At 50.8% G+C, this 26,083-nt stretch overlaps 21 non-coding genes and 1 pseudogene across 21 annotated transcripts; all 22 read left to right on the forward strand.

Annotated features, from left to right (window-relative positions):
- Positions 1–146: 146 nt before the first annotated feature.
- On the forward strand, positions 147–337 carry LOC137079794 (U2 spliceosomal RNA). The gene has a single exon (XR_010905730.1). It is a non-coding gene; the product is annotated as a U2 spliceosomal RNA (small nuclear RNA).
- Positions 338–803: 466 nt separating this feature from the next.
- LOC137080353 (U1 spliceosomal RNA) lies at positions 804–967 on the forward strand. Its single transcript, XR_010906205.1, has one exon. It is a non-coding gene; the product is annotated as a U1 spliceosomal RNA (small nuclear RNA).
- A 6,035-nt stretch (positions 968–7,002) lies between these two features.
- On the forward strand, positions 7,003–7,175 carry LOC137080090 (U2 spliceosomal RNA; annotated as a pseudogene).
- A 466-nt stretch (positions 7,176–7,641) lies between these two features.
- LOC137080354 (U1 spliceosomal RNA) lies at positions 7,642–7,805 on the forward strand. Its single transcript, XR_010906206.1, has one exon. It is a non-coding gene; the product is annotated as a U1 spliceosomal RNA (small nuclear RNA).
- A 784-nt stretch (positions 7,806–8,589) lies between these two features.
- On the forward strand, positions 8,590–8,780 carry LOC137079795 (U2 spliceosomal RNA). Its single transcript, XR_010905731.1, has one exon. It is a non-coding gene; the product is annotated as a U2 spliceosomal RNA (small nuclear RNA).
- A 466-nt stretch (positions 8,781–9,246) lies between these two features.
- Positions 9,247–9,410, forward strand: LOC137080355 (U1 spliceosomal RNA). Its single transcript, XR_010906207.1, has one exon. It is a non-coding gene; the product is annotated as a U1 spliceosomal RNA (small nuclear RNA).
- A 519-nt stretch (positions 9,411–9,929) lies between these two features.
- Positions 9,930–10,120, forward strand: LOC137079796 (U2 spliceosomal RNA). The gene has a single exon (XR_010905732.1). It is a non-coding gene; the product is annotated as a U2 spliceosomal RNA (small nuclear RNA).
- Positions 10,121–10,586: 466 nt separating this feature from the next.
- On the forward strand, positions 10,587–10,750 carry LOC137080356 (U1 spliceosomal RNA). The gene has a single exon (XR_010906208.1). It is a non-coding gene; the product is annotated as a U1 spliceosomal RNA (small nuclear RNA).
- Positions 10,751–11,758: 1,008 nt separating this feature from the next.
- LOC137079798 (U2 spliceosomal RNA) lies at positions 11,759–11,949 on the forward strand. The gene has a single exon (XR_010905734.1). It is a non-coding gene; the product is annotated as a U2 spliceosomal RNA (small nuclear RNA).
- A 470-nt stretch (positions 11,950–12,419) lies between these two features.
- LOC137080357 (U1 spliceosomal RNA) lies at positions 12,420–12,583 on the forward strand. The gene has a single exon (XR_010906209.1). It is a non-coding gene; the product is annotated as a U1 spliceosomal RNA (small nuclear RNA).
- A 784-nt stretch (positions 12,584–13,367) lies between these two features.
- On the forward strand, positions 13,368–13,558 carry LOC137079800 (U2 spliceosomal RNA). The gene has a single exon (XR_010905735.1). It is a non-coding gene; the product is annotated as a U2 spliceosomal RNA (small nuclear RNA).
- Positions 13,559–14,024: 466 nt separating this feature from the next.
- On the forward strand, positions 14,025–14,188 carry LOC137080358 (U1 spliceosomal RNA). The gene has a single exon (XR_010906210.1). It is a non-coding gene; the product is annotated as a U1 spliceosomal RNA (small nuclear RNA).
- A 784-nt stretch (positions 14,189–14,972) lies between these two features.
- LOC137079801 (U2 spliceosomal RNA) lies at positions 14,973–15,163 on the forward strand. Its single transcript, XR_010905736.1, has one exon. It is a non-coding gene; the product is annotated as a U2 spliceosomal RNA (small nuclear RNA).
- A 466-nt stretch (positions 15,164–15,629) lies between these two features.
- LOC137080359 (U1 spliceosomal RNA) lies at positions 15,630–15,793 on the forward strand. The gene has a single exon (XR_010906211.1). It is a non-coding gene; the product is annotated as a U1 spliceosomal RNA (small nuclear RNA).
- A 1,008-nt stretch (positions 15,794–16,801) lies between these two features.
- Positions 16,802–16,992, forward strand: LOC137079802 (U2 spliceosomal RNA). Its single transcript, XR_010905737.1, has one exon. It is a non-coding gene; the product is annotated as a U2 spliceosomal RNA (small nuclear RNA).
- Positions 16,993–17,462: 470 nt separating this feature from the next.
- On the forward strand, positions 17,463–17,626 carry LOC137080360 (U1 spliceosomal RNA). The gene has a single exon (XR_010906212.1). It is a non-coding gene; the product is annotated as a U1 spliceosomal RNA (small nuclear RNA).
- A 1,008-nt stretch (positions 17,627–18,634) lies between these two features.
- On the forward strand, positions 18,635–18,825 carry LOC137079803 (U2 spliceosomal RNA). The gene has a single exon (XR_010905738.1). It is a non-coding gene; the product is annotated as a U2 spliceosomal RNA (small nuclear RNA).
- Positions 18,826–19,294: 469 nt separating this feature from the next.
- LOC137080361 (U1 spliceosomal RNA) lies at positions 19,295–19,458 on the forward strand. The gene has a single exon (XR_010906213.1). It is a non-coding gene; the product is annotated as a U1 spliceosomal RNA (small nuclear RNA).
- A 1,008-nt stretch (positions 19,459–20,466) lies between these two features.
- On the forward strand, positions 20,467–20,657 carry LOC137079804 (U2 spliceosomal RNA). Its single transcript, XR_010905739.1, has one exon. It is a non-coding gene; the product is annotated as a U2 spliceosomal RNA (small nuclear RNA).
- A 470-nt stretch (positions 20,658–21,127) lies between these two features.
- On the forward strand, positions 21,128–21,291 carry LOC137080363 (U1 spliceosomal RNA). Its single transcript, XR_010906215.1, has one exon. It is a non-coding gene; the product is annotated as a U1 spliceosomal RNA (small nuclear RNA).
- Positions 21,292–22,299: 1,008 nt separating this feature from the next.
- Positions 22,300–22,490, forward strand: LOC137079805 (U2 spliceosomal RNA). Its single transcript, XR_010905740.1, has one exon. It is a non-coding gene; the product is annotated as a U2 spliceosomal RNA (small nuclear RNA).
- A 466-nt stretch (positions 22,491–22,956) lies between these two features.
- LOC137080364 (U1 spliceosomal RNA) lies at positions 22,957–23,120 on the forward strand. The gene has a single exon (XR_010906216.1). It is a non-coding gene; the product is annotated as a U1 spliceosomal RNA (small nuclear RNA).
- Positions 23,121–26,083: the final 2,963 nt, after the last annotated feature.

The following is a 26,083-nucleotide window of genomic DNA, read 5'->3' on the forward strand; positions in this document are numbered from 1 at the left end:
TGGTGATGTTGTAGAGCGAGTGGCTAGTACCATCCCTCAAAGTTTCAGGTCTCTACGACGTAAGGCCTTTGCCAACCCTCCCCCCCTCACCGCTTCCCAGATGGGCGTCGCCTTTGCCGGCTCCCCTGCCGCTGCGTCATTGTGTCATCGCTTCTCGGCCTTTTGGCTAAGATCAAGTGTAGTATCTGTTCTTATCAGTTTAATATCTGATACGTCCCCTATCCGGGGACTGCATATTAAATTGATTTTTGGCACATGGAGCCGGAACCGGGGCTTGCTCCGTCCACTCCACGCATCGACCTGGTATTGCAGTGCCTCCAGGAACGGTGTGCTTCCCCTTTTTGGGGACTGCGAATTGTTGTGACTAATAGAAGAACCAACAACACCACTGGAATTTTGTCAGAGAATACAGAAATACGCAGGAAGCGCATACAGAACGACGATGAGGTGACGCAACGATGACCGTGCCACAGAGAAAGCAGCAAGCTGCGGTCATATGAGCATAGGGAAAAAAGAAGAACAAAAGCGTCGGTTGCCGGCCGGCTGACTCATCACCGTCACAGCACGTTTTTTGATGTCCCTCTTATTTGAGAGTCTTTACCAACGAGCTGATGAGTCGAATCAGGGGTTTGTGTTGGATGGATTAGGGACACCTGATTCAAATCAAGGTCACGCACGCACGCACGCAGCAGTCAAGCAATGGAAGGTGCCCCGTCCTTCCTTTTCTTGGGGGAGGGGAAGGTCACCGTGTTTGAGGATGGCGAAGGGGGATAGGGGGCCTCTGCCTGGAGGCCAGGCAACTCATACTTACCTGGCAGGGGAGACACCATGATCAGGAAGGTGGTTCACCCAGGGCGAGGCTCGGCCATTGCACTCCGGTTGTGCTGACCCCTGCGAATTCCCCAAATGTGGGAATCTCGACTGCATAATTTATGGTAGTGGGGGACTGCGTTCGCGCTCTCCCCTGTACACACTGGTTAAAAGCAGATAGCGTGGAGGCAGACCCCGCCTCGCCCAGCCCGTAGGTTTCGGCCTGCCGCCGCCAAGCTGAATCGAAATTCCCACTTTTTTTCCGATCTGGACGGACAGTCAGACTCCAGAGAATCTTTCTGCACTGGTTTGGGCCAGATCGGGCAAAAGACCTAGGACTAGTGTGCAAAAGTAGGTTTTTCACAAAATCCCAAATACCCGAAAATTTCGCCAGCGCAACCTTCGAATCCGAGGCATGCGTCTCGCTCGGCTCGAGCCAAGGATTCCGATGATATAAGACACTTGGTTCTGCGGCGTGCGGTTTGGGAGCTACGAGCCATTTCGTGCCGGGCCCATCGGGGGGCCAGCCTTGGTGATGTTGTAGAGCGAGTGGCTAGTACCATCCCTCAAAGTTTCAGGTCTCTACGACGTAAGGCCTTTGCCAACCCTCCCCCCCTCACCGCTTCCCAGATGGGCGTCGCCTTTGCCGGCTCCCCTGCCGCTGCGTCATTGTGTCATCGCTTCTCGGCCTTTTGGCTAAGATCAAGTGGTCTGGTCTGACGGTAGAGACAGCGATCGCCTCTTGTGGGACCTTTGTCTCGTGTGTTGCTTGTCACACGGGACATACAGCCTTCAGGAGGTACATTGACAAGCGGCTTTTAGGGGACGACTCGTTCTTCGAGGAATCTACTTGGTTTTAAAGGTAAGCAGGTTTTTATATTATTTATTTATTTATTTATTTATTTATATAAATTATTGCTTATTTTATTGCTTGATTTTAGCCGCAGCGTGCTGTTGGTGCCTCCATCATGTCGGCTGCTCGTGCCGGCGTGAGGAGGCACCACAGTGTGCGTTTTAAATTTAAGAGAAAAGAGGATGGTACTCTCCAGGGCATGTCCAGACTGGACTTTTCCAGGAAGTACATCCAACAGACTCTGGGTTTTAAAGCTACAGACATAAACTGTTTATTGACTCTGCCCCTGAACCATGGTTTTGATGTGAGTTTTACATCTGCTTCTCTGTTGAGTACTTTCTGGTCTCGGTTTGAAACATGTAAAGCCAATTTCTCCATGTTCACAGTGGAAAAGCTAACTGATAATTCACTGAAAGTGGTGATTGTCAGGATGTTTAATGAAACTGTGAGTGGAGAGGACATTGTTGTATGGTTGGCAAGATATTGCTCTATTCGTGGACCACCAGTCAAGGTTTTAGATGAGGACGGTATCTGGAGCTGTGCGTGGAGAGTGCCCATCAAACAATGGGCAGATCCCAACAGCTACCATGGTCTGAGTCAAATACCATCAATGATTGTGTTGGGCGAGAATAGAGGCTACATCCACTACCAAGGGATGCCCAAGCTTTGCCGCAAATGTGGCAAACTTGGACATCTCGCCGAGGCATGTCAGGAAGTAATATGCAGAAAGTGTAGAGAAATTGGACACACCTTTGAAGAGTGCCAAAATGGCAGAAAGTGTAACCTCTGTGGAGAATCAACCCATCTCTACAGAGATTGCCCTAAAAGTTTTGCCAACAAGTTGAAAAACAACAAAATGGCCGCCCCACCCAATGTACAAACAAGTGAGGAGGCGGGCCCTGAGGTTTTGGCGGGAAATTCTATATCCCAGCCAGCCTCAGGGATTGGACAGGAAGGAGGAAGTGGGGTGGCCACAGGGGCGGAGTCAATTTTAGCAGTTGAACGAGGGGAGGAAGCCAATCCTCAAGAAGAAAGTAAAGATAAAATGGAGCAGGAAGAGGAGGAAACGGCTTCCTCCCTAGAAACAGTCCCGGAGCTGAGTGTTGTGGACAGTGGGAGTGGAACTGATTGTTCTCTCCCCAATGCTCAAGTGCAGAAAAGGTCTGCGAGATCTCCTCTGGTTCAAACAGAGGAGAAAAGGCTGAGGGCATCGCATCGGCTAGATAGTTCCTCTTCGGAAGATCTAGACCGTATGTGGCCCCCAGAATCTCCAAATGAAGTCTCTTTTCTGCACATAAAGCTAAGAACATCGTCGCCAAAGGAGTGGCAAGAGTTCCCCTCTGTGGCTCCTGAGGCGCCAAGCACTTGCCTTCCTGATTCCAGTATTTCTGGGGAAAAGGAAAGAGAAGTGCAACAAGATGTAACATGATTTTAATTCTGTCTTTGTAGTCCACTCTTGTTTTATCTTTTAAATGACTTGTACCTTTTTAGCCATACTGCTCATGGCTCTCACTATCTCTACAATTAATGTGAGAAGTGTGAAGAGCAATATGCGAGCACAGAGCGTCTTATCCTTTTTAAATTATTTTAAGTCAGATGTGTTTTTATTGCAAGAATGTGGTTTGCCGTTTTTACCAAATTACAGGAAATGGGAGGAGCTCTGGACCCCAGGACCTTCCATTTGGAGCGGGTCCAATTTTAACAAAAATGATGGTGTTGCTATTTTAATTAACAATAAGAATATCTTGGTGAAGGGCAGCACTGTGGTGAAGGACGGGCGGGCAATTTTAGCAAATCTGACTTTTTTAGGTAAGGATTTTAACGTTTTAAATGTATATGGTTTTACGGATAAAAATGAAAGGTATGAGTTTTTAGAAGACCTGCAGCCCCACATGCTAGGTAGGGCTCCTTTAGTGGTAGCAGGGGATTTTAACTGTGTTTTATCAAAGACGGACAGAAAGAGGGTGGGAGATGATTTTAAGATTGATAAGACATCGGTTTTATTACAAAGCTTAGTTAGAGATTTTAGGTTAGTTGACTGTTTTAAAATAATGCATCAAAGAGAGGAGGGCTTCACCTGGTTCAGTAGTGACGGCACCAAAGCCTCTCGAATCGACTACCTATTTACAAGAGATTTCCCGCCAACCGATGCTACATTGACCCCACTCTTCTTCTCAGACCACTTAATGCTATCTTGCACTCTTTCACTGCCCACTGGTGTGACAGTAGGGGGAGGTCTGTGGAAGCTGAACTGCTCCCTCTTAGAAGATGAGGAGGTAGTCAGAGGATATAGGGAGCAGTTCAGCCAATGGCAGACCCTCCAAGACTTTTATGACTCACGTGCACAGTGGTGGGAGATGGTGAAGGAACGGACAAGACTTTTTTTTAGAAAGACAGGCAGAGACAAAAAGAATAGATTTAAACGACGCATGATGGGGCTGCAAAAACGACTACAAAGGTATTTTAATCTTTTAAATGACGGGTTTGATTTTAATGAAGATATTAAAATGGTAAAAGAGGAGATGTCAGTTTTATCCAAAATAGAAAGCAAAGGTGTCATTTTAAGGAGCAGGGAGAGGGAAACAGAGGAAGGAGAAAAGTGTACTAGGTATTTTTTTAAAAAGATAATTTCACAAGGTGGGGCAATTACTGTTTTAAAAAGTGGAGGGAGGGAAGCACACAGCACAAAAGACATTTTAAAAGAAACTGAAGAATTTTATGAACAATTATACAATACCAAAGAAGTACACAATGACGCGATAAAGGAAGTTTTAGAGTTTTTAGAAAAGAAATTAGACAAATGTGCTATTTTATCTCAAGATTTTAACATTTTAGAGATGGACAAAGCTCTTAAAAGTTTTAAACGAGGAAAGTCCCCAGGAATAGATGGACTTCCTCTAGAGTTTTACTCCACTTTTTGGGATATTTTAGCACACGACTTACTGACTGTTTTTAAGGAATTTGAGACTCTGGACAGACTTCCTGACAGTTTTAGAATAGGGATAGTTTCACTCTTGCTAAAAAAAGGTGACAAGACTGACTTAAAAAACTGGCGACCCATTACTCTTTTAAACTTTGATTGTAAGATTTTTAGCAAAATTTTATCCATGCGCATGTCGACTGTTTTAGAGGACGTAATTCACCTGGATCAAGCATGTGCTGTGCCCGGAAGGAAGATCACGGACAGCCTGGTACTGATCAGAGATGCTATCTGTTATGCGAGAGACAGAAATATTCGGCTAGTAGTCCTAAATTTAGATTTTGAAAAAGCATTTGACCGCATCTCGCACCAGTTCCTCTTTAAGGTACTGGAGAAAATGGGGTTTCCAGGGAGGTTTATAGCCTGGGTGGGACTGCTTTACAATGGTCTGGTTAGCAGGATTTTGGTTAACGGGCATTTGTCCAAAGCTGTAAATATCCACAGCGGTGTCCGTCAGGGGTGTCCTTTATCTCCCCTTCTGTATGTGGCCTGTATTGAGCCACTGGCACAAATCTTGAGAAGGGATAAATGGATTAAAGGACTGGACGTCCCAGGGACTGGTGGACTGACAGCAACCTGCGTTTTATATATGGACGACATAACCCTTTTAGCGACTGACCTTTTATCGGTACGAAGAGCATTGGACTTGACTGACTGGTACGGTCGGGCCTCGGGCGCCAAGCTCAATAGGAACAAGTCCGAGGCCCAGCTCTTCGGGCCGTGGGGGGACGTCGACACAGGTGGACTGGATCTGGTTTTTAAAGACAACGATTTGAAAGTTTTAGGTGTAAAATTTGACAGAGAGGGTGGAGGACGGGGAAACTGGACTGACATCTTAGGGAAAGTTAGGCAAAGACTGGGTTTTTGGGGACTAAGACAGATGACAATGGAAGGGAAGGTTTTAATTTTTAAAGCCATAATTTTACCACTGATTTTACTTGTCTGTTCTGTTTTTAGTCCCCCAAGAAGATTCCTGGCCAACCTGGAGAGGGCGGTATTTTATTTCCTGTGGGGGTCCAAGTGGGAACGACTGAAAAGGGAGGTCTTTAAAAAAAGAAAGGAAAATGGTGGGAAAGGCCTTCCTGACCCCCACTTGTTTTTAGGTAGCCGCTTTACCGCCCTCCACATCGGATACGCGCTGACCCCATCCAGAGAGAATAAGACAGCGGCCATGGCTCGTTTCTGGATGGGGTCCTACCTAAGAAGCCTAAAGATTTTACCTACTGATTTAAAAACCCCAGTGTCTTTTAACTTGCCAAAAGAGTATATTTTTATCAAGACATTTTTAAAGAAATACTTTTTAGAAACAGAAGATGTGACGATTTTAACTAACCATAAGTCTCTTATCTCTCTTGTGCAGGATCGAGAAAAGGTGAGCCCAGTTCCAGGCCTCACGCCAAGTGAGGCCAAAGAAGTTTGGAGGAACGTTGCCCACCCAGCTCTCCAGAACAGGCTTAAGGACTTGGCGTGGATGGTGGCTCATGAGATCCTCCCGGTCAGGGCGGTTATGCACTCCAGAGGCATGGCCAAAAATCCCACCTGCCCACGGTCCGGGTGTAAATCCCCGGAGACCGTCTACCATCTGCTCTGGGAGTGCGGTGCTGCGCGGGACCTGTGGGCCAGGGCCGGCCCCCTGTTTTTCCCGTGCCTGCCAGCGGGTGGGGCCCAGGTGGATTACAAGCTCGCCATCCTAGGGGTGGGTCAGGGCCTAAAAGCCCTAACAACACAAGAATTTGCATCGCTCTGGCTCACCCTTAACCTGATAAAGGATGCCATCTGGGTCACCAGAAACCTGCTGGTGGGGAAACGCGTGACGGTCCCCCTCCACGCGAGCGAGCAGAGGATAAGATCAGCGCTGCAGGGTGGGCCGCACGTCGTTATTCGGATGGGGGGGCCGAGGCCACACGAGAAGGTCCCGGCCACCACCGACCTTGGCCGCCCGTAGATGCACCCTCACCACTCTGGCTACGGGAACAGCGGGCCAGCGGGCCGGAGGAGAGGGGATCTCCGCTGGGCTCTGGAAGCGAGGAGCCTTGAGCCTGTTCTGGAGAACTGGAGTGAATGGACATGTTTTGTAGGGGCTCACCCTTGATCCTGTACAAGAGACGAAGTTTTAATTGTCACGTTTTAGTCTGTTTTATCATGAATATATTTATTGTTTTCATTCATTTTATTCCTCTTTTAACACCACACTGACATACAAGGACTTTTACACAACACATCAACTGATTTTAACAAAAAAGTGACTTGTGTTTTAATGGATGTAACCATGTATGTTTATTTTATTTTTTAAAGAAGAAAGAAATGTGTGGCATAAACATGAAAATGAATTGAAATCAATATGGAAAAATGTAACAATAAAACTTTTCGAAAGAAAAATCTGTTCTTATCAGTTTAATATCTGATACGTCCCCTATCCGGGGACTGCATATTAAATTGATTTTTGGCACATGGAGCCGGAACCGGGGCTTGCTCCGTCCACTCCACGCATCGACCTGGTATTGCAGTGCCTCCAGGAACGGTGTGCTTCCCCTTTTTGGGGACTGCGAATTGTTGTGACTAATAGAAGAACCAACAACACCACTGGAATTTTGTCAGAGAATACAGAAATACGCAGGAAGCGCATACAGAATGACGATGAGGTGACGCAACGATGACCGTGCCACAGAGAAAGCAGCAAGCTGCGGTCATATGAGCATAGGGAAAAAAGAAGAACAAAAGCGTCGGTTGCCGGCCGGCTGACTCATCACCGTCACAGCACGTTTTTTGATGTCCCTCTTATTTGAGAGTCTTTACCAACGAGCTGATGAGTCGAATCAGGGGTTTGTGTTGGATGGATTAGGGACACCTGATTCAAATCAAGGTCACGCACGCACGCACGCAGCAGTCAAGCAATGGAAGGTGCCCCGTCCTTCCTTTTCTTGGGGGAGGGGAAGGTCACCGTGTTTGAGGATGGCGAAGGGGGATAGGGGGCCTCTGCCTGGAGGCCAGGCAACTCATACTTACCTGGCAGGGGAGACACCATGATCAGGAAGGTGGTTCACCCAGGGCGAGGCTCGGCCATTGCACTCCGGTTGTGCTGACCCCTGCGAATTCCCCAAATGTGGGAATCTCGACTGCATAATTTATGGTAGTGGGGGACTGCGTTCGCGCTCTCCCCTGTACACACTGGTTAAAAGCAGATAGCGTGGAGGGAAAAAGCGTGCGGTTCTTGACGCTTGTGGCGCCGCCCACTGCCCCAAAGGGTGAAGTTGCACCAGTTTTGTTATGTTTCTGTCTCTTTCTGCTGTGTCAGCCAGTGACCCGGAGAGTTCAGAGAACTGAACTGCGTTTGTTTTCATCGAGGTTGTCGAAACCTGCGACCGGTTTGCCGAATGTGGTTTTTCCCACAAACTTTGATATTCAACGGACGAGTTGATTGACAGCAGTGGTCCCAAAGGCAAAGTTGTTCGGATGGAGGTTTTCTGTCGTATGGTACGACTGTCTCGTGCGCGTGCTGTGAAAAAGCACGCGACATACGTTCGCCTATAGCCGCTCTCATGTTGTTGCTTTTTCATTTTAAAGCGCCACTAGGTGGCCATTCACCGCGTCCTTTCTCGCCTGACCCCAGACTGAGCCCGTGCACGGGTGTACCGGCTTGGGTGAAATTGTCTCGTTCCGTCCAAGAGCTATAGCCGTTCTAGCAGACCCCGCCTCGCCCAGCCCGTAGGTTTCGGCCTGCCGCCGCCAAGCTGAATCGAAATTCCCACTTTTTTTCCGATCTGGACGGACAGTCAGACTCCAGAGAATCTTTCTGCACTGGTTTGGGCCAGATCGGGCAAAAGACCTAGGACTAGTGTGCAAAAGTAGGTTTTTCACAAAATCCCAAATACCCGAAAATTTCGCCTCACCGCTTCCCAGATGGGCGTCGCCTTTGCCGGCTCCCCTGCCGCTGCGTCATTGTGTCATCGCTTCTCGGCCTTTTGGCTAAGATCAAGTGTAGTATCTGTTCTTATCAGTTTAATATCTGATACGTCCCCTATCCGGGGACTGCATATTAAATTGATTTTTGGCACATGGAGCCGGAACCGGGGCTTGCTCCGTCCACTCCACGCATCGACCTGGTATTGCAGTGCCTCCAGGAACGGTGTGCTTCCCCTTTTTGGGGACTGCGAATTGTTGTGACTAATAGAAGAACCAACAACACCACTGGAATTTTGTCAGAGAATACAGAAATACGCAGGAAGCGCATACAGAACGACGATGAGGTGACGCAACGATGACCGTGCCACAGAGAAAGCAGCAAGCTGCGGTCATATGAGCATAGGGAAAAAAGAAGAACAAAAGCGTCGGTTGCCGGCCGGCTGACTCATCACCGTCACAGCACGTTTTTTGATGTCCCTCTTATTTGAGAGTCTTTACCAACGAGCTGATGAGTCGAATCAGGGGTTTGTGTTGGATGGATTAGGGACACCTGATTCAAATCAAGGTCACGCACGCACGCACGCAGCAGTCAAGCAATGGAAGGTGCCCCGTCCTTCCTTTTCTTGGGGGAGGGGAAGGTCACCGTGTTTGAGGATGGCGAAGGGGGATAGGGGGCCTCTGCCTGGAGGCCAGGCAACTCATACTTACCTGGCAGGGGAGACACCATGATCAGGAAGGTGGTTCACCCAGGGCGAGGCTCGGCCATTGCACTCCGGTTGTGCTGACCCCTGCGAATTCCCCAAATGTGGGAATCTCGACTGCATAATTTATGGTAGTGGGGGACTGCGTTCGCGCTCTCCCCTGTACACACTGGTTAAAAGCAGATAGCGTGGAGGCAGACCCCGCCTCGCCCAGCCCGTAGGTTTCGGCCTGCCGCCGCCAAGCTGAATCGAAATTCCCACTTTTTTTCCGATCTGGACGGACAGTCAGACTCCAGAGAATCTTTCTGCACTGGTTTGGGCCAGATCGGGCAAAAGACCTAGGACTAGTGTGCAAAAGTAGGTTTTTCACAAAATCCCAAATACCCGAAAATTTCGCCAGCGCAACCTTCGAATCCGAGGCATGCGTCTCGCTCGGCTCGAGCCAAGGATTCCGATGATATAAGACACTTGGTTCTGCGGCGTGCGGTTTGGGAGCTACGAGCCATTTCGTGCCGGGCCCATCGGGGGGCCAGCCTTGGTGATGTTGTAGAGCGAGTGGCTAGTACCATCCCTCAAAGTTTCAGGTCTCTACGACGTAAGGCCTTTGCCAACCCTCCCCCCCTCACCGCTTCCCAGATGGGCGTCGCCTTTGCCGGCTCCCCTGCCGCTGCGTCATTGTGTCATCGCTTCTCGGCCTTTTGGCTAAGATCAAGTGTAGTATCTGTTCTTATCAGTTTAATATCTGATACGTCCCCTATCCGGGGACTGCATATTAAATTGATTTTTGGCACATGGAGCCGGAACCGGGGCTTGCTCCGTCCACTCCACGCATCGACCTGGTATTGCAGTGCCTCCAGGAACGGTGTGCTTCCCCTTTTTGGGGACTGCGAATTGTTGTGACTAATAGAAGAACCAACAACACCACTGGAATTTTGTCAGAGAATACAGAAATACGCAGGAAGCGCATACAGAACGACGATGAGGTGACGCAACGATGACCGTGCCACAGAGAAAGCAGCAAGCTGCGGTCATATGAGCATAGGGAAAAAAGAAGAACAAAAGCGTCGGTTGCCGGCCGGCTGACTCATCACCGTCACAGCACGTTTTTTGATGTCCCTCTTATTTGAGAGTCTTTACCAACGAGCTGATGAGTCGAATCAGGGGTTTGTGTTGGATGGATTAGGGACACCTGATTCAAATCAAGGTCACGCACGCACGCACGCAGCAGTCAAGCAATGGAAGGTGCCCCGTCCTTCCTTTTCTTGGGGGAGGGGAAGGTCACCGTGTTTGAGGATGGCGAAGGGGGATAGGGGGCCTCTGCCTGGAGGCCAGGCAACTCATACTTACCTGGCAGGGGAGACACCATGATCAGGAAGGTGGTTCACCCAGGGCGAGGCTCGGCCATTGCACTCCGGTTGTGCTGACCCCTGCGAATTCCCCAAATGTGGGAATCTCGACTGCATAATTTATGGTAGTGGGGGACTGCGTTCGCGCTCTCCCCTGTACACACTGGTTAAAAGCAGATAGCGTTGAGGGAAAAAGCGTGCGGTTCTTGACGCTTGTGGCGCCGCCCACTGCCCCAAAGGGTGAAGTTGCACCAGTTTTGTTATGTTTCTGTCTCTTTCTGCTGTGTCAGCCAGTGACCCGGAGAGTTCAGAGAACTGAACTGCGTTTGTTTTCATCGAGGTTGTCGAAACCTGCGACCGGTTTGCCGAATGTGGTTTTTCCCACAAACTTTGATATTCAACGGACGAGTTGATTGACAGCAGTGGTCCCAAAGGCAAAGTTGTTCGGATGGAGGTTTTCTGTCGTATGGTACGACTGTCTCGTGCGCGTGCTGTGAAAAAGCACGCGACATACGTTCGCCTATAGCCGCTCTCATGTTGTTGCTTTTTCATTTTAAAGCGCCACTAGGTGGCCATTCACCGCGTCCTTTCTCGCCTGACCCCAGACTGAGCCCGTGCACGGGTGTACCGGCTTGGGTGAAATTGTCTCGTTCCGTCCAAGAGCTATAGCCGTTCTAGCAGACCCCGCCTCGCCCAGCCCGTAGGTTTCGGCCTGCCGCCGCCAAGCTGAATCGAAATTCCCACTTTTTTTCCGATCTGGACGGACAGTCAGACTCCAGAGAATCTTTCTGCACTGGTTTGGGCCAGATCGGGCAAAAGACCTAGGACTAGTGTGCAAAAGTAGGTTTTTCACAAAATCCCAAATACCCGAAAATTTCGCCAGCGCAACCTTCGAATCCGAGGCATGCGTCTCGCTCGGCTCGAGCCAAGGATTCCGATGATATAAGACACTTGGTTCTGCGGCGTGCGGTTTGGGAGCTACGAGCCATTTCGTGCCGGGCCCATCGGGGGGCCAGCCTTGGTGATGTTGTAGAGCGAGTGGCTAGTACCATCCCTCAAAGTTTCAGGTCTCTACGACGTAAGGCCTTTGCCAACCCTCCCCCCCTCACCGCTTCCCAGATGGGCGTCGCCTTTGCCGGCTCCCCTGCCGCTGCGTCATTGTGTCATCGCTTCTCGGCCTTTTGGCTAAGATCAAGTGTAGTATCTGTTCTTATCAGTTTAATATCTGATACGTCCCCTATCCGGGGACTGCATATTAAATTGATTTTTGGCACATGGAGCCGGAACCGGGGCTTGCTCCGTCCACTCCACGCATCGACCTGGTATTGCAGTGCCTCCAGGAACGGTGTGCTTCCCCTTTTTGGGGACTGCGAATTGTTGTGACTAATAGAAGAACCAACAACACCACTGGAATTTTTTTTGTCAGAGAATACAGAAATACGCAGGAAGCGCATACAGAATGACGATGAGGTGACGCAACGATGACCGTGCCACAGAGAAAGCAGCAAGCTGCGGTCATATGAGCATAGGGAAAAAAGAAGAACAAAAGCGTCGGTTGCCGGCCGGCTGACTCATCACCGTCACAGCACGTTTTTTGATGTCCCTCTTATTTGAGAGTCTTTACCAACGAGCTGATGAGTCGAATCAGGGGTTTGTGTTGGATGGATTAGGGACACCTGATTCAAATCAAGGTCACGCACGCACGCACGCAGCAGTCAAGCAATGGAAGGTGCCCCGTCCTTCCTTTTCTTGGGGGAGGGGAAGGTCACCGTGTTTGAGGATGGCGAAGGGGGATAGGGCGCCTCTGCCTGGAGGCCAGGCAACTCATACTTACCTGGCAGGGGAGACACCATGATCAGGAAGGTGGTTCACCCAGGGCGAGGCTCGGCCATTGCACTCCGGTTGTGCTGACCCCTGCGAATTCCCCAAATGTGGGAATCTCGACTGCATAATTTATGGTAGTGGGGGACTGCGTTCGCGCTCTCCCCTGTACACACTGGTTAAAAGCAGATAGCGTGGAGGGAAAAAGCGTGCGGTTCTTGACGCTTGTGGCGCCGCCCACTGCCCCAAAGGGTGAAGTTGCACCAGTTTTGTTATGTTTCTGTCTCTTTCTGCTGTGTCAGCCAGTGACCCGGAGAGTTCAGAGAACTGAACTGCGTTTGTTTTCATCGAGGTTGTCGAAACCTGCGACCGGTTTGCCGAATGTGGTTTTTCCCACAAACTTTGATATTCAACGGACGAGTTGATTGACAGCAGTGGTCCCAAAGGCAAAGTTGTTCGGATGGAGGTTTTCTGTCGTATGGTACGACTGTCTCGTGCGCGTGCTGTGAAAAAGCACGCGACATACGTTCGCCTATAGCCGCTCTCATGTTGTTGCTTTTTCATTTTAAAGCGCCACTAGGTGGCCATTCACCGCGTCCTTTCTCGCCTGACCCCAGACTGAGCCCGTGCACGGGTGTACCGGCTTGGGTGAAATTGTCTCGTTCCGTCCAAGAGCTATAGCCGTTCTAGCAGACCCCGCCTCGCCCAGCCCGTAGGTTTCGGCCTGCCGCCGCCAAGCTGAATCGAAATTCCCACTTTTTTTCCGATCTGGACGGACAGTCAGACTCCAGAGAATCTTTCTGCACTGGTTTGGGCCAGATCGGGCAAAAGACCTAGGACTAGTGTGCAAAAGTAGGTTTTTCACAAAATCCCAAATACCCGAAAATTTCGCCTCACCGCTTCCCAGATGGGCGTCGCCTTTGCCGGCTCCCCTGCCGCTGCGTCATTGTGTCATCGCTTCTCGGCCTTTTGGCTAAGATCAAGTGTAGTATCTGTTCTTATCAGTTTAATATCTGATACGTCCCCTATCCGGGGACTGCATATTAAATTGATTTTTGGCACATGGAGCCGGAACCGGGGCTTGCTCCGTCCACTCCACGCATCGACCTGGTATTGCAGTGCCTCCAGGAACGGTGTGCTTCCCCTTTTTGGGGACTGCGAATTGTTGTGACTAATAGAAGAACCAACAACACCACTGGAATTTTGTCAGAGAATACAGAAATACGCAGGAAGCGCATACAGAACGACGATGAGGTGACGCAACGATGACCGTGCCACAGAGAAAGCAGCAAGCTGCGGTCATATGAGCATAGGGAAAAAAGAAGAACAAAAGCGTCGGTTGCCGGCCGGCTGACTCATCACCGTCACAGCACGTTTTTTGATGTCCCTCTTATTTGAGAGTCTTTACCAACGAGCTGATGAGTCGAATCAGGGGTTTGTGTTGGATGGATTAGGGACACCTGATTCAAATCAAGGTCACGCACGCACGCACGCAGCAGTCAAGCAATGGAAGGTGCCCCGTCCTTCCTTTTCTTGGGGGAGGGGAAGGTCACCGTGTTTGAGGATGGCGAAGGGGGATAGGGCGCCTCTGCCTGGAGGCCAGGCAACTCATACTTACCTGGCAGGGGAGACACCATGATCAGGAAGGTGGTTCACCCAGGGCGAGGCTCGGCCATTGCACTCCGGTTGTGCTGACCCCTGCGAATTCCCCAAATGTGGGAATCTCGACTGCATAATTTATGGTAGTGGGGGACTGCGTTCGCGCTCTCCCCTGTACACACTGGTTAAAAGCAGATAGCGTGGAGGGAAAAAGCGTGCGGTTCTTGACGCTTGTGGCGCCGCCCACTGCCCCAAAGGGTGAAGTTGCACCAGTTTTGTTATGTTTCTGTCTCTTTCTGCTGTGTCAGCCAGTGACCCGGAGAGTTCAGAGAACTGAACTGCGTTTGTTTTCATCGAGGTTGTCGAAACCTGCGACCGGTTTGCCGAATGTGGTTTTTCCCACAAACTTTGATATTCAACGGACGAGTTGATTGACAGCAGTGGTCCCAAAGGCAAAGTTGTTCGGATGGAGGTTTTCTGTCGTATGGTACGACTGTCTCGTGCGCGTGCTGTGAAAAAGCACGCGACATACGTTCGCCTATAGCCGCTCTCATGTTGTTGCTTTTTCATTTTAAAGCGCCACTAGGTGGCCATTCACCGCGTCCTTTCTCGCCTGACCCCAGACTGAGCCCGTGCACGGGTGTACCGGCTTGGGTGAAATTGTCTCGTTCCGTCCAAGAGCTATAGCCGTTCTAGCAGACCCCGCCTCGCCCAGCCCGTAGGTTTCGGCCTGCCGCCGCCAAGCTGAATCGAAATTCCCACTTTTTTTCCGATCTGGACGGACAGTCAGACTCCAGAGAATCTTTCTGCACTGGTTTGGGCCAGATCGGGCAAAAGACCTAGGACTAGTGTGCAAAAGTAGGTTTTTCACAAAATCCCAAATACCCGAAAATTTCGCCTCACCGCTTCCCAGATGGGCGTCGCCTTTGCCGGCTCCCCTGCCGCTGCGTCATTGTGTCATCGCTTCTCGGCCTTTTGGCTAAGATCAAGTGTAGTATCTGTTCTTATCAGTTTAATATCTGATACGTCCCCTATCCGGGGACTGCATATTAAATTGATTTTTGGCACATGGAGCCGGAACCGGGGCTTGCTCCGTCCACTCCACGCATCGACCTGGTATTGCAGTGCCTCCAGGAACGGTGTGCTTCCCCTTTTTGGGGACTGCGAATTGTTGTGACTAATAGAAGAACCAACAACACCACTGGAATTTTGTCAGAGAATACAGAAATACGCAGGAAGCGCATACAGAACGACGATGAGGTGACGCAACGATGACCGTGCCACAGAGAAAGCAGCAAGCTGCGGTCATATGAGCATAGGGAAAAAAGAAGAACAAAAGCGTCGGTTGCCGGCCGGCTGACTCATCACCGTCACAGCACGTTTTTTGATGTCCCTCTTATTTGAGAGTCTTTACCAACGAGCTGATGAGTCGAATCAGGGGTTTGTGTTGGATGGATTAGGGACACCTGATTCAAATCAAGGTCACGCACGCACGCACGCAGCAGTCAAGCAATGGAAGGTGCCCCGTCCTTCCTTTTCTTGGGGGAGGGGAAGGTCACCGTGTTTGAGGATGGCGAAGGGGGATAGGGCGCCTCTGCCTGGAGGCCAGGCAACTCATACTTACCTGGCAGGGGAGACACCATGATCAGGAAGGTGGTTCACCCAGGGCGAGGCTCGGCCATTGCACTCCGGTTGTGCTGACCCCTGCGAATTCCCCAAATGTGGGAATCTCGACTGCATAATTTATGGTAGTGGGGGACTGCGTTCGCGCTCTCCCCTGTACACACTGGTTAAAAGCAGATAGCGTGGAGGGAAAAAGCGTGCGGTTCTTGACGCTTGTGGCGCCGCCCACTGCCCCAAAGGGTGAAGTTGCACCAGTTTTGTTATGTTTCTGTCTCTTTCTGCTGTGTCAGCCAGTGACCCGGAGAGTTCAGAGAACTGAACTGCGTTTGTTTTCATCGAGGTTGTCGAAACCTGCGACCGGTTTGCCGAATGTGGTTTTTCCCACAAACTTTGATATTCAACGGACGAGTTGATTGACAGCAGTGGTCCCAAAGGCAAAGTTGTTCGGATGGAGGTTTTCTGTCGTATGGTACGACTGTCTCGTGCGCGTGCTGTGAAAAAGCACGCGACATACGTTCGCCTATAGCCGCTCTCATGTTGTTGCTTTTTCATTTTAAAGCGCCACTAGGTGGCCATTCACCGCGTCCTTTCTCGCCTGACCCCAGACTGAGCCCGTGCACGGGTGTACCGGCTTGGGTGAAATTGTCTCGTTCCGTCCAAGAGCTATAGCCGTTCTAGCAGACCCCGCCTCGCCCAGCCCGTAGGTTTCGGCCTGCCGCCGCCAAGCTGAATCGAAATTCCCACTTTTTTTCCGATCTGGACGGACAGTCAGACTCCAGAGAATCTTTCTGCACTGGTTTGGGCCAGATCGGGCAAAAGACCTAGGACTAGTGTGCAAAAGTAGGTTTTTCACAAAATCCCAAATACCCGAAAATTTCGCCAGCGCAACCTTCGAATCCGAGGCATGCGTCTCGCTCGGCTCGAGCCAAGGATTCCGATGATATAAGACACTTGGTTCTGCGGCGTGCGGTTTGGGAGCTACGAGCCATTTCGTGCCGGGCCCATCGGGGGGCCAGCCTTGGTGATGTTGTAGAGCGAGTGGCTAGTACCATCCCTCAAAGTTTCAGGTCTCTACGACGTAAGGCCTTTGCCAACCCTCCCCCCCTCACCGCTTCCCAGATGGGCGTCGCCTTTGCCGGCTCCCCTGCCGCTGCGTCATTGTGTCATCGCTTCTCGGCCTTTTGGCTAAGATCAAGTGTAGTATCTGTTCTTATCAGTTTAATATCTGATACGTCCCCTATCCGGGGACTGCATATTAAATTGATTTTTGGCACATGGAGCCGGAACCGGGGCTTGCTCCGTCCACTCCACGCATCGACCTGGTATTGCAGTGCCTCCAGGAACGGTGTGCTTCCCCTTTTTGGGGACTGCGAATTGTTGTGACTAATAGAAGAACCAACAACACCACTGGAATTTTTTTTGTCAGAGAATACAGAAATACGCAGGAAGCGCATACAGAATGACGATGAGGTGACGCAACGATGACCGTGCCACAGAGAAAGCAGCAAGCTGCGGTCATATGAGCATAGGGAAAAAAGAAGAACAAAAGCGTCGGTTGCCGGCCGGCTGACTCATCACCGTCACAGCACGTTTTTTGATGTCCCTCTTATTTGAGAGTCTTTACCAACGAGCTGATGAGTCGAATCAGGGGTTTGTGTTGGATGGATTAGGGACACCTGATTCAAATCAAGGTCACGCACGCACGCACGCAGCAGTCAAGCAATGGAAGGTGCCCCGTCCTTCCTTTTCTTGGGGGAGGGGAAGGTCACCGTGTTTGAGGATGGCGAAGGGGGATAGGGCGCCTCTGCCTGGAGGCCAGGCAACTCATACTTACCTGGCAGGGGAGACACCATGATCAGGAAGGTGGTTCACCCAGGGCGAGGCTCGGCCATTGCACTCCGGTTGTGCTGACCCCTGCGAATTCCCCAAATGTGGGAATCTCGACTGCATAATTTATGGTAGTGGGGGACTGCGTTCGCGCTCTCCCCTGTACACACTGGTTAAAAGCAGATAGCGTGGAGGGAAAAAGCGTGCGGTTCTTGACGCTTGTGGCGCCGCCCACTGCCCCAAAGGGTGAAGTTGCACCAGTTTTGTTATGTTTCTGTCTCTTTCTGCTGTGTCAGCCAGTGACCCGGAGAGTTCAGAGAACTGAACTGCGTTTGTTTTCATCGAGGTTGTCGAAACCTGCGACCGGTTTGCCGAATGTGGTTTTTCCCACAAACTTTGATATTCAACGGACGAGTTGATTGACAGCAGTGGTCCCAAAGGCAAAGTTGTTCGGATGGAGGTTTTCTGTCGTATGGTACGACTGTCTCGTGCGCGTGCTGTGAAAAAGCACGCGACATACGTTCGCCTATAGCCGCTCTCATGTTGTTGCTTTTTCATTTTAAAGCGCCACTAGGTGGCCATTCACCGCGTCCTTTCTCGCCTGACCCCAGACTGAGCCCGTGCACGGGTGTACCGGCTTGGGTGAAATTGTCTCGTTCCGTCCAAGAGCTATAGCCGTTCTAGCAGACCCCGCCTCGCCCAGCCCGTAGGTTTCGGCCTGCCGCCGCCAAGCTGAATCGAAATTCCCACTTTTTTTCCGATCTGGACGGACAGTCAGACTCCAGAGAATCTTTCTGCACTGGTTTGGGCCAGATCGGGCAAAAGACCTAGGACTAGTGTGCAAAAGTAGGTTTTTCACAAAATCCCAAATACCCGAAAATTTCGCCAGCGCAACCTTCGAATCCGAGGCATGCGTCTCGCTCGGCTCGAGCCAAGGATTCCGATGATATAAGACACTTGGTTCTGCGGCGTGCGGTTTGGGAGCTACGAGCCATTTCGTGCCGGGCCCATCGGGGGGCCAGCCTTGGTGATGTTGTAGAGCGAGTGGCTAGTACCATCCCTCAAAGTTTCAGGTCTCTACGACGTAAGGCCTTTGCCAACCCTCCCCCCCTCACCGCTTCCCAGATGGGCGTCGCCTTTGCCGGCTCCCCTGCCGCTGCGTCATTGTGTCATCGCTTCTCGGCCTTTTGGCTAAGATCAAGTGTAGTATCTGTTCTTATCAGTTTAATATCTGATACGTCCCCTATCCGGGGACTGCATATTAAATTGATTTTTGGCACATGGAGCCGGAACCGGGGCTTGCTCCGTCCACTCCACGCATCGACCTGGTATTGCAGTGCCTCCAGGAACGGTGTGCTTCCCCTTTTTGGGGACTGCGAATTGTTGTGACTAATAGAAGAACCAACAACACCACTGGAATTTTTTTGTCAGAGAATACAGAAATACGCAGGAAGCGCATACAGAATGACGATGAGGTGACGCAACGATGACCGTGCCACAGAGAAAGCAGCAAGCTGCGGTCATATGAGCATAGGGAAAAAAGAAGAACAAAAGCGTCGGTTGCCGGCCGGCTGACTCATCACCGTCACAGCACGTTTTTTGATGTCCCTCTTATTTGAGAGTCTTTACCAACGAGCTGATGAGTCGAATCAGGGGTTTGTGTTGGATGGATTAGGGACACCTGATTCAAATCAAGGTCACGCACGCACGCACGCAGCAGTCAAGCAATGGAAGGTGCCCCGTCCTTCCTTTTCTTGGGGGAGGGGAAGGTCACCGTGTTTGAGGATGGCGAAGGGGGATAGGGCGCCTCTGCCTGGAGGCCAGGCAACTCATACTTACCTGGCAGGGGAGACACCATGATCAGGAAGGTGGTTCACCCAGGGCGAGGCTCGGCCATTGCACTCCGGTTGTGCTGACCCCTGCGAATTCCCCAAATGTGGGAATCTCGACTGCATAATTTATGGTAGTGGGGGACTGCGTTCGCGCTCTCCCCTGTACACACTGGTTAAAAGCAGATAGCGTGGAGGGAAAAAGCGTGCGGTTCTTGACGCTTGTGGCGCCGCCCACTGCCCCAAAGGGTGAAGTTGCACCAGTTTTGTTATGTTTCTGTCTCTTTCTGCTGTGTCAGCCAGTGACCCGGAGAGTTCAGAGAACTGAACTGCGTTTGTTTTCATCGAGGTTGTCGAAACCTGCGACCGGTTTGCCGAATGTGGTTTTTCCCACAAACTTTGATATTCAACGGACGAGTTGATTGACAGCAGTGGTCCCAAAGGCAAAGTTGTTCGGATGGAGGTTTTCTGTCGTATGGTACGACTGTCTCGTGCGCGTGCTGTGAAAAAGCACGCGACATACGTTTGCCTATAGCCGCTCTCATGTTGTTGCTTTTTCATTTTAAAGCGCCACTAGGTGGCCATTCACCGCGTCCTTTCTCGCCTGACCCCAGACTGAGCCCGTGCACGGGTGTACCGGCTTGGGTGAAATTGTCTCGTTCCGTCCAAGAGCTATAGCCGTTCTAGCAGACCCCGCCTCGCCCAGCCCGTAGGTTTCGGCCTGCCGCCGCCAAGCTGAATCGAAATTCCCACTTTTTTTCCGATCTGGACGGACAGTCAGACTCCAGAGAATCTTTCTGCACTGGTTTGGGCCAGATCGGGCAAAAGACCTAGGACTAGTGTGCAAAAGTAGGTTTTTCACAAAATCCCAAATACCCGAAAATTTCGCCAGCGCAACCTTCGAATCCGAGGCATGCGTCTCGCTCGGCTCGAGCCAAGGATTCCGATGATATAAGACACTTGGTTCTGCGGCGTGCGGTTTGGGAGCTACGAGCCATTTTGTGCCGGGCCCATCGGGGGGCCAGCCTTGGTGATGTTGTAGAGCGAGTGGCTAGTACCATCCCTCAAAGTTTCAGGTCTCTACGACGTAAGGCCTTTGCCAACCCTCCCCCCCTCACCGCTTCCCAGATGGGCGTCGCCTTTGCCGGCTCCCCTGCCGCTGCGTCATTGTGTCATCGCTTCTCGGCCTTTTGGCTAAGATCAAGTGTAGTATCTGTTCTTATCAGTTTAATATCTGATACGTCCCCTATCCGGGGACTGCATATTAAATTGATTTTTGGCACATGGAGCCGGAACCGGGGCTTGCTCCGTCCACTCCACGCATCGACCTGGTATTGCAGTGCCTCCAGGAACGGTGTGCTTCCCCTTTTTGGGGACTGCGAATTGTTGTGACTAATAGAAGAACCAACAACACCACTGGAATTTTTTTTGTCAGAGAATACAGAAATACGCAGGAAGCGCATACAGAATGACGATGAGGTGACGCAACGATGACCGTGCCACAGAGAAAGCAGCAAGCTGCGGTCATATGAGCATAGGGAAAAAAGAAGAACAAAAGCGTCGGTTGCCGGCCGGCTGACTCATCACCGTCACAGCACGTTTTTTGATGTCCCTCTTATTTGAGAGTCTTTACCAACGAGCTGATGAGTCGAATCAGGGGTTTGTGTTGGATGGATTAGGGACACCTGATTCAAATCAAGGTCACGCACGCACGCACGCAGCAGTCAAGCAATGGAAGGTGCCCCGTCCTTCCTTTTCTTGGGGGAGGGGAAGGTCACCGTGTTTGAGGATGGCGAAGGGGGATAGGGCGCCTCTGCCTGGAGGCCAGGCAACTCATACTTACCTGGCAGGGGAGACACCATGATCAGGAAGGTGGTTCACCCAGGGCGAGGCTCGGCCATTGCACTCCGGTTGTGCTGACCCCTGCGAATTCCCCAAATGTGGGAATCTCGACTGCATAATTTATGGTAGTGGGGGACTGCGTTCGCGCTCTCCCCTGTACACACTGGTTAAAAGCAGATAGCGTGGAGGGAAAAAGCGTGCGGTTCTTGACGCTTGTGGCGCCGCCCACTGCCCCAAAGGGTGAAGTTGCACCAGTTTTGTTATGTTTCTGTCTCTTTCTGCTGTGTCAGCCAGTGACCCGGAGAGTTCAGAGAACTGAACTGCGTTTGTTTTCATCGAGGTTGTCGAAACCTGCGACCGGTTTGCCGAATGTGGTTTTTCCCACAAACTTTGATATTCAACGGACGAGTTGATTGACAGCAGTGGTCCCAAAGGCAAAGTTGTTCGGATGGAGGTTTTCTGTCGTATGGTACGACTGTCTCGTGCGCGTGCTGTGAAAAAGCACGCGACATACGTTCGCCTATAGCCGCTCTCATGTTGTTGCTTTTTCATTTTAAAGCGCCACTAGGTGGCCATTCACCGCGTCCTTTCTCGCCTGACCCCAGACTGAGCCCGTGCACGGGTGTACCGGCTTGGGTGAAATTGTCTCGTTCCGTCCAAGAGCTATAGCCGTTCTAGCAGACCCCGCCTCGCCCAGCCCGTAGGTTTCGGCCTGCCGCCGCCAAGCTGAATCGAAATTCCCACTTTTTTTCCGATCTGGACGGACAGTCAGACTCCAGAGAATCTTTCTGCACTGGTTTGGGCCAGATCGGGCAAAAGACCTAGGACTAGTGTGCAAAAGTAGGTTTTTCACAAAATCCCAAATACCCGAAAATTTCGCCAGCGCAACCTTCGAATCCGAGGCATGCGTCTCGCTCGGCTCGAGCCAAGGATTCCGATGATATAAGACACTTGGTTCTGCGGCGTGCGGTTTGGGAGCTACGAGCCATTTCGTGCCGGGCCCATCGGGGGGCCAGCCTTGGTGATGTTGTAGAGCGAGTGGCTAGTACCATCCCTCAAAGTTTCAGGTCTCTACGACGTAAGGCCTTTGCCAACCCTCCCCCCCTCACCGCTTCCCAGATGGGCGTCGCCTTTGCCGGCTCCCCTGCCGCTGCGTCATTGTGTCATCGCTTCTCGGCCTTTTGGCTAAGATCAAGTGTAGTATCTGTTCTTATCAGTTTAATATCTGATACGTCCCCTATCCGGGGACTGCATATTAAATTGATTTTTGGCACATGGAGCCGGAACCGGGGCTTGCTCCGTCCACTCCACGCATCGACCTGGTATTGCAGTGCCTCCAGGAACGGTGTGCTTCCCCTTTTTGGGGACTGCGAATTGTTGTGACTAATAGAAGAACCAACAACACCACTGGAATTTTGTCAGAGAATACAGAAATACGCAGGAAGCGCATACAGAATGACGATGAGGTGACGCAACGATGACCGTGCCACAGAGAAAGCAGCAAGCTGCGGTCATATGAGCATAGGGAAAAAAGAAGAACAAAAGCGTCGGTTGCCGGCCGGCTGACTCATCACCGTCACAGCACGTTTTTTGATGTCCCTCTTATTTGAGAGTCTTTACCAACGAGCTGATGAGTCGAATCAGGGGTTTGTGTTGGATGGATTAGGGACACCTGATTCAAATCAAGGTCACGCACGCACGCACGCAGCAGTCAAGCAATGGAAGGTGCCCCGTCCTTCCTTTTCTTGGGGGAGGGGAAGGTCACCGTGTTTGAGGATGGCGAAGGGGGATAGGGCGCCTCTGCCTGGAGGCCAGGCAACTCATACTTACCTGGCAGGGGAGACACCATGATCAGGAAGGTGGTTCACCCAGGGCGAGGCTCGGCCATTGCACTCCGGTTGTGCTGACCCCTGCGAATTCCCCAAATGTGGGAATCTCGACTGCATAATTTATGGTAGTGGGGGACTGCGTTCGCGCTCTCCCCTGTACACACTGGTTAAAAGCAGATAGCGTGGAGGGAAAAAGCGTGCGGTTCTTGACGCTTGTGGCGCCGCCCACTGCCCCAAAGGGTGAAGTTGCACCAGTTTTGTTATGTTTCTGTCTCTTTCTGCTGTGTCAGCCAGTGACCCGGAGAGTTCAGAGAACTGAACTGCGTTTGTTTTCATCGAGGTTGTCGAAACCTGCGACCGGTTTGCCGAATGTGGTTTTTCCCACAAACTTTGATATTCAACGGACGAGTTGATTGACAGCAGTGGTCCCAAAGGCAAAGTTGTTCGGATGGAGGTTTTCTGTCGTATGGTACGACTGTCTCGTGCGCGTGCTGTGAAAAAGCACGCGACATACGTTTGCCTATAGCCGCTCTCATGTTGTTGCTTTTTCATTTTAAAGCGCCACTAGGTGGCCATTCACCGCGTCCTTTCTCGCCTGACCCCAGACTGAGCCCGTGCACGGGTGTACCGGCTTGGGTGAAATTGTCTCGTTCCGTCCAAGAGCTATAGCCGTTCTAGCAGACCCCGCCTCGCCCAGCCCGTAGGTTTCGGCCTGCCGCCGCCAAGCTGAATCGAAATTCCCACTTTTTTTCCGATCTGGACGGACAGTCAGACTCCAGAGAATCTTTCTGCACTGGTTTGGGCCAGATCGGGCAAAAGACCTAGGACTAGTGTGCAAAAGTAGGTTTTTCACAAAATCCCAAATACCCGAAAATTTCGCCAGCGCAACCTTCGAATCCGAGGCATGCGTCTCGCTCGGCTCGAGCCAAGGATTCCGATGATATAAGACACTTGGTTCTGCGGCGTGCGGTTTGGGAGCTACGAGCCATTTTGTGCCGGGCCCATCGGGGGGCCAGCCTTGGTGATGTTGTAGAGCGAGTGGCTAGTACCATCCCTCAAAGTTTCAGGTCTCTACGACGTAAGGCCTTTGCCAACCCTCCCCCCCTCACCGCTTCCCAGATGGGCGTCGCCTTTGCCGGCTCCCCTGCCGCTGCGTCATTGTGTCATCGCTTCTCGGCCTTTTGGCTAAGATCAAGTGTCTTGTCGAACGGTTGAGACTGCGATCGCCTCTTTAAGGTTTCCTGGCTCGAGAGCTTCTGGTGTCCCGAGCCGTACAACTTTTTAGAGGGAGAGTGACCCTGCTGGTTTTACAGGTTAGCAGTTTTAAGGTAAGACTTTTAGTCTTTTATCTATTTATTGTATTTATTGTTCTTTTACGTTTTTTTTTAGGCTGTCGGTGCCTCCACCATGTCGGCTGCTCGTGCCGGCATGCGGAGGCACCACAGCGTGCGATTTTTATTTAGAGAGGTGGAGGGTAAGCTCCTGGGGTTGTCTCGTTTAGACTTCTCCAGGAAGCTCATCCAAAAAACCCTCAATTTTAATGCCAGTGATTTAAATTGTTTAATGACTCTGCCCCTGAACAAAGGTTTCGATGTCAGTTTTAGATCTGCTTCCTTGTTGCAAGATTTCTGGCAACGATTTGAGCATTGCAAGACCCAGTTCTCCATGTTCAATGTTGAGAAACTTTCTGACAATTCTATTAAAACAGTGATTGTTAGAATGTTCAATGAAACAGTGAGTGGAGATGATGTTGCTGTATGGCTGGGTAGATTTTGCACGGTTCGAAGTCCACCAGTCAAGGTGCTTGACGAAGACGGCATCTGGAATTGCGCTTGGAGAGTTCCCATTAAACAGTGGGAAGATCCAAGTGGATTCCAGGGTCTGAGTCATTTACCCTCAATGATTGTGCTGGGAGAGAACCGCGGCTACATTCATTATCAGGGAATGCCCAAATTGTGCCGAAAATGTGGGAAAATGGGACACCTCGCTGAGGCATGCCAAGAAATTGTGTGTAGGAAGTGCAGAGAAATTGGTCACATTTTTGAGGAATGTACCAATGGCAGACGGTGTAATCTCTGTGGAGATGCTAACCATTTCTACAGAGATTGCCCTAAAAGTTTTGCCAACAAGTTGAAAGGGAACAAAAGGGCCGCCCCACCAAAGGAACAATCAAAAGAACAAAGAGAGGAGGAGGCGGGCCCTGAGGTTTTGGCGGGAATTTCACATTCCCAGCCAGCCTCAGGGATTGGACAAGAAGAAAGAAGTGGGGCGGCCACAGGGGCGGAGTCAGAATTCGTTAATGAAAAGGGGGAGGAAGCCACTCCCCAACAAGAAAAAAGCAAAGACAAAATGGAGGAGGAGGAAGATGAAACGGCTTCCTCCCTCTACACCGTATCGGAGGTTAGTGGGGTGGATAGTGGGAGTGAAACCGAGTGTTCACTCCCAAATGCTCAAGTGCAGAAAAGGTCTGCGAGATCTCCTCTGCTTCAAACAGAGGAGAAAAGGCTGCGGGCATCGCATCGGCCAGATAGTTCCTCTTCGGAAGATCTGAACCGTATGTGGCCTGCAGACTCTCCAAATGAAGTCTCCTTTCTGCACTTTAAGCTAAGAACATCGTCACCAAAGGATCCACAAGAGGTTTCCTCTGTGGATTCTGAGGCGGCGAGCACTTGCCCTCCTGACCCCAGTTTATCTGGGGAAAAGGAAAGGCAGGTGCAACAAGAAGTAACATGATTTTAATGCAATTTCTGTAGTCTTTTTATCTGTTTTTATTTTCATCAATGCTTGTATTTTTAACCATACTGCTCATGGCCCTCACTATCTCTACAATCAATGTGAGAAGTGTGAGGTCTACTTTGCGAGCACAGAGTGTTTTATCATGTTTAAATAATTTTAAGTCAGACATCTATTTATTGCAAGAGTGTGCTCTGCCCTTTTTAACCAATTACAGAAAATGGGAAGAGCTGTGGACCAAAGGACCCTCCATCTGGAGTGGCTCCAATTTTAACAGAAATGACGGTGTGGCCATTTTAATAAAAAATCCCAACATCTTGGTGAAGGGCAGCACTGTGGTGAGGGATGGGCGGGCAATTTTAGTTAATCTGACTTTTTTAGGTAAGG

Source organism: Pseudorasbora parva, chromosome 6 (genome assembly GCF_024679245.1).
Source record: "Pseudorasbora parva isolate DD20220531a chromosome 6, ASM2467924v1, whole genome shotgun sequence".
NCBI lineage: Eukaryota > Metazoa > Chordata > Actinopteri > Cypriniformes > Gobionidae > Pseudorasbora > Pseudorasbora parva.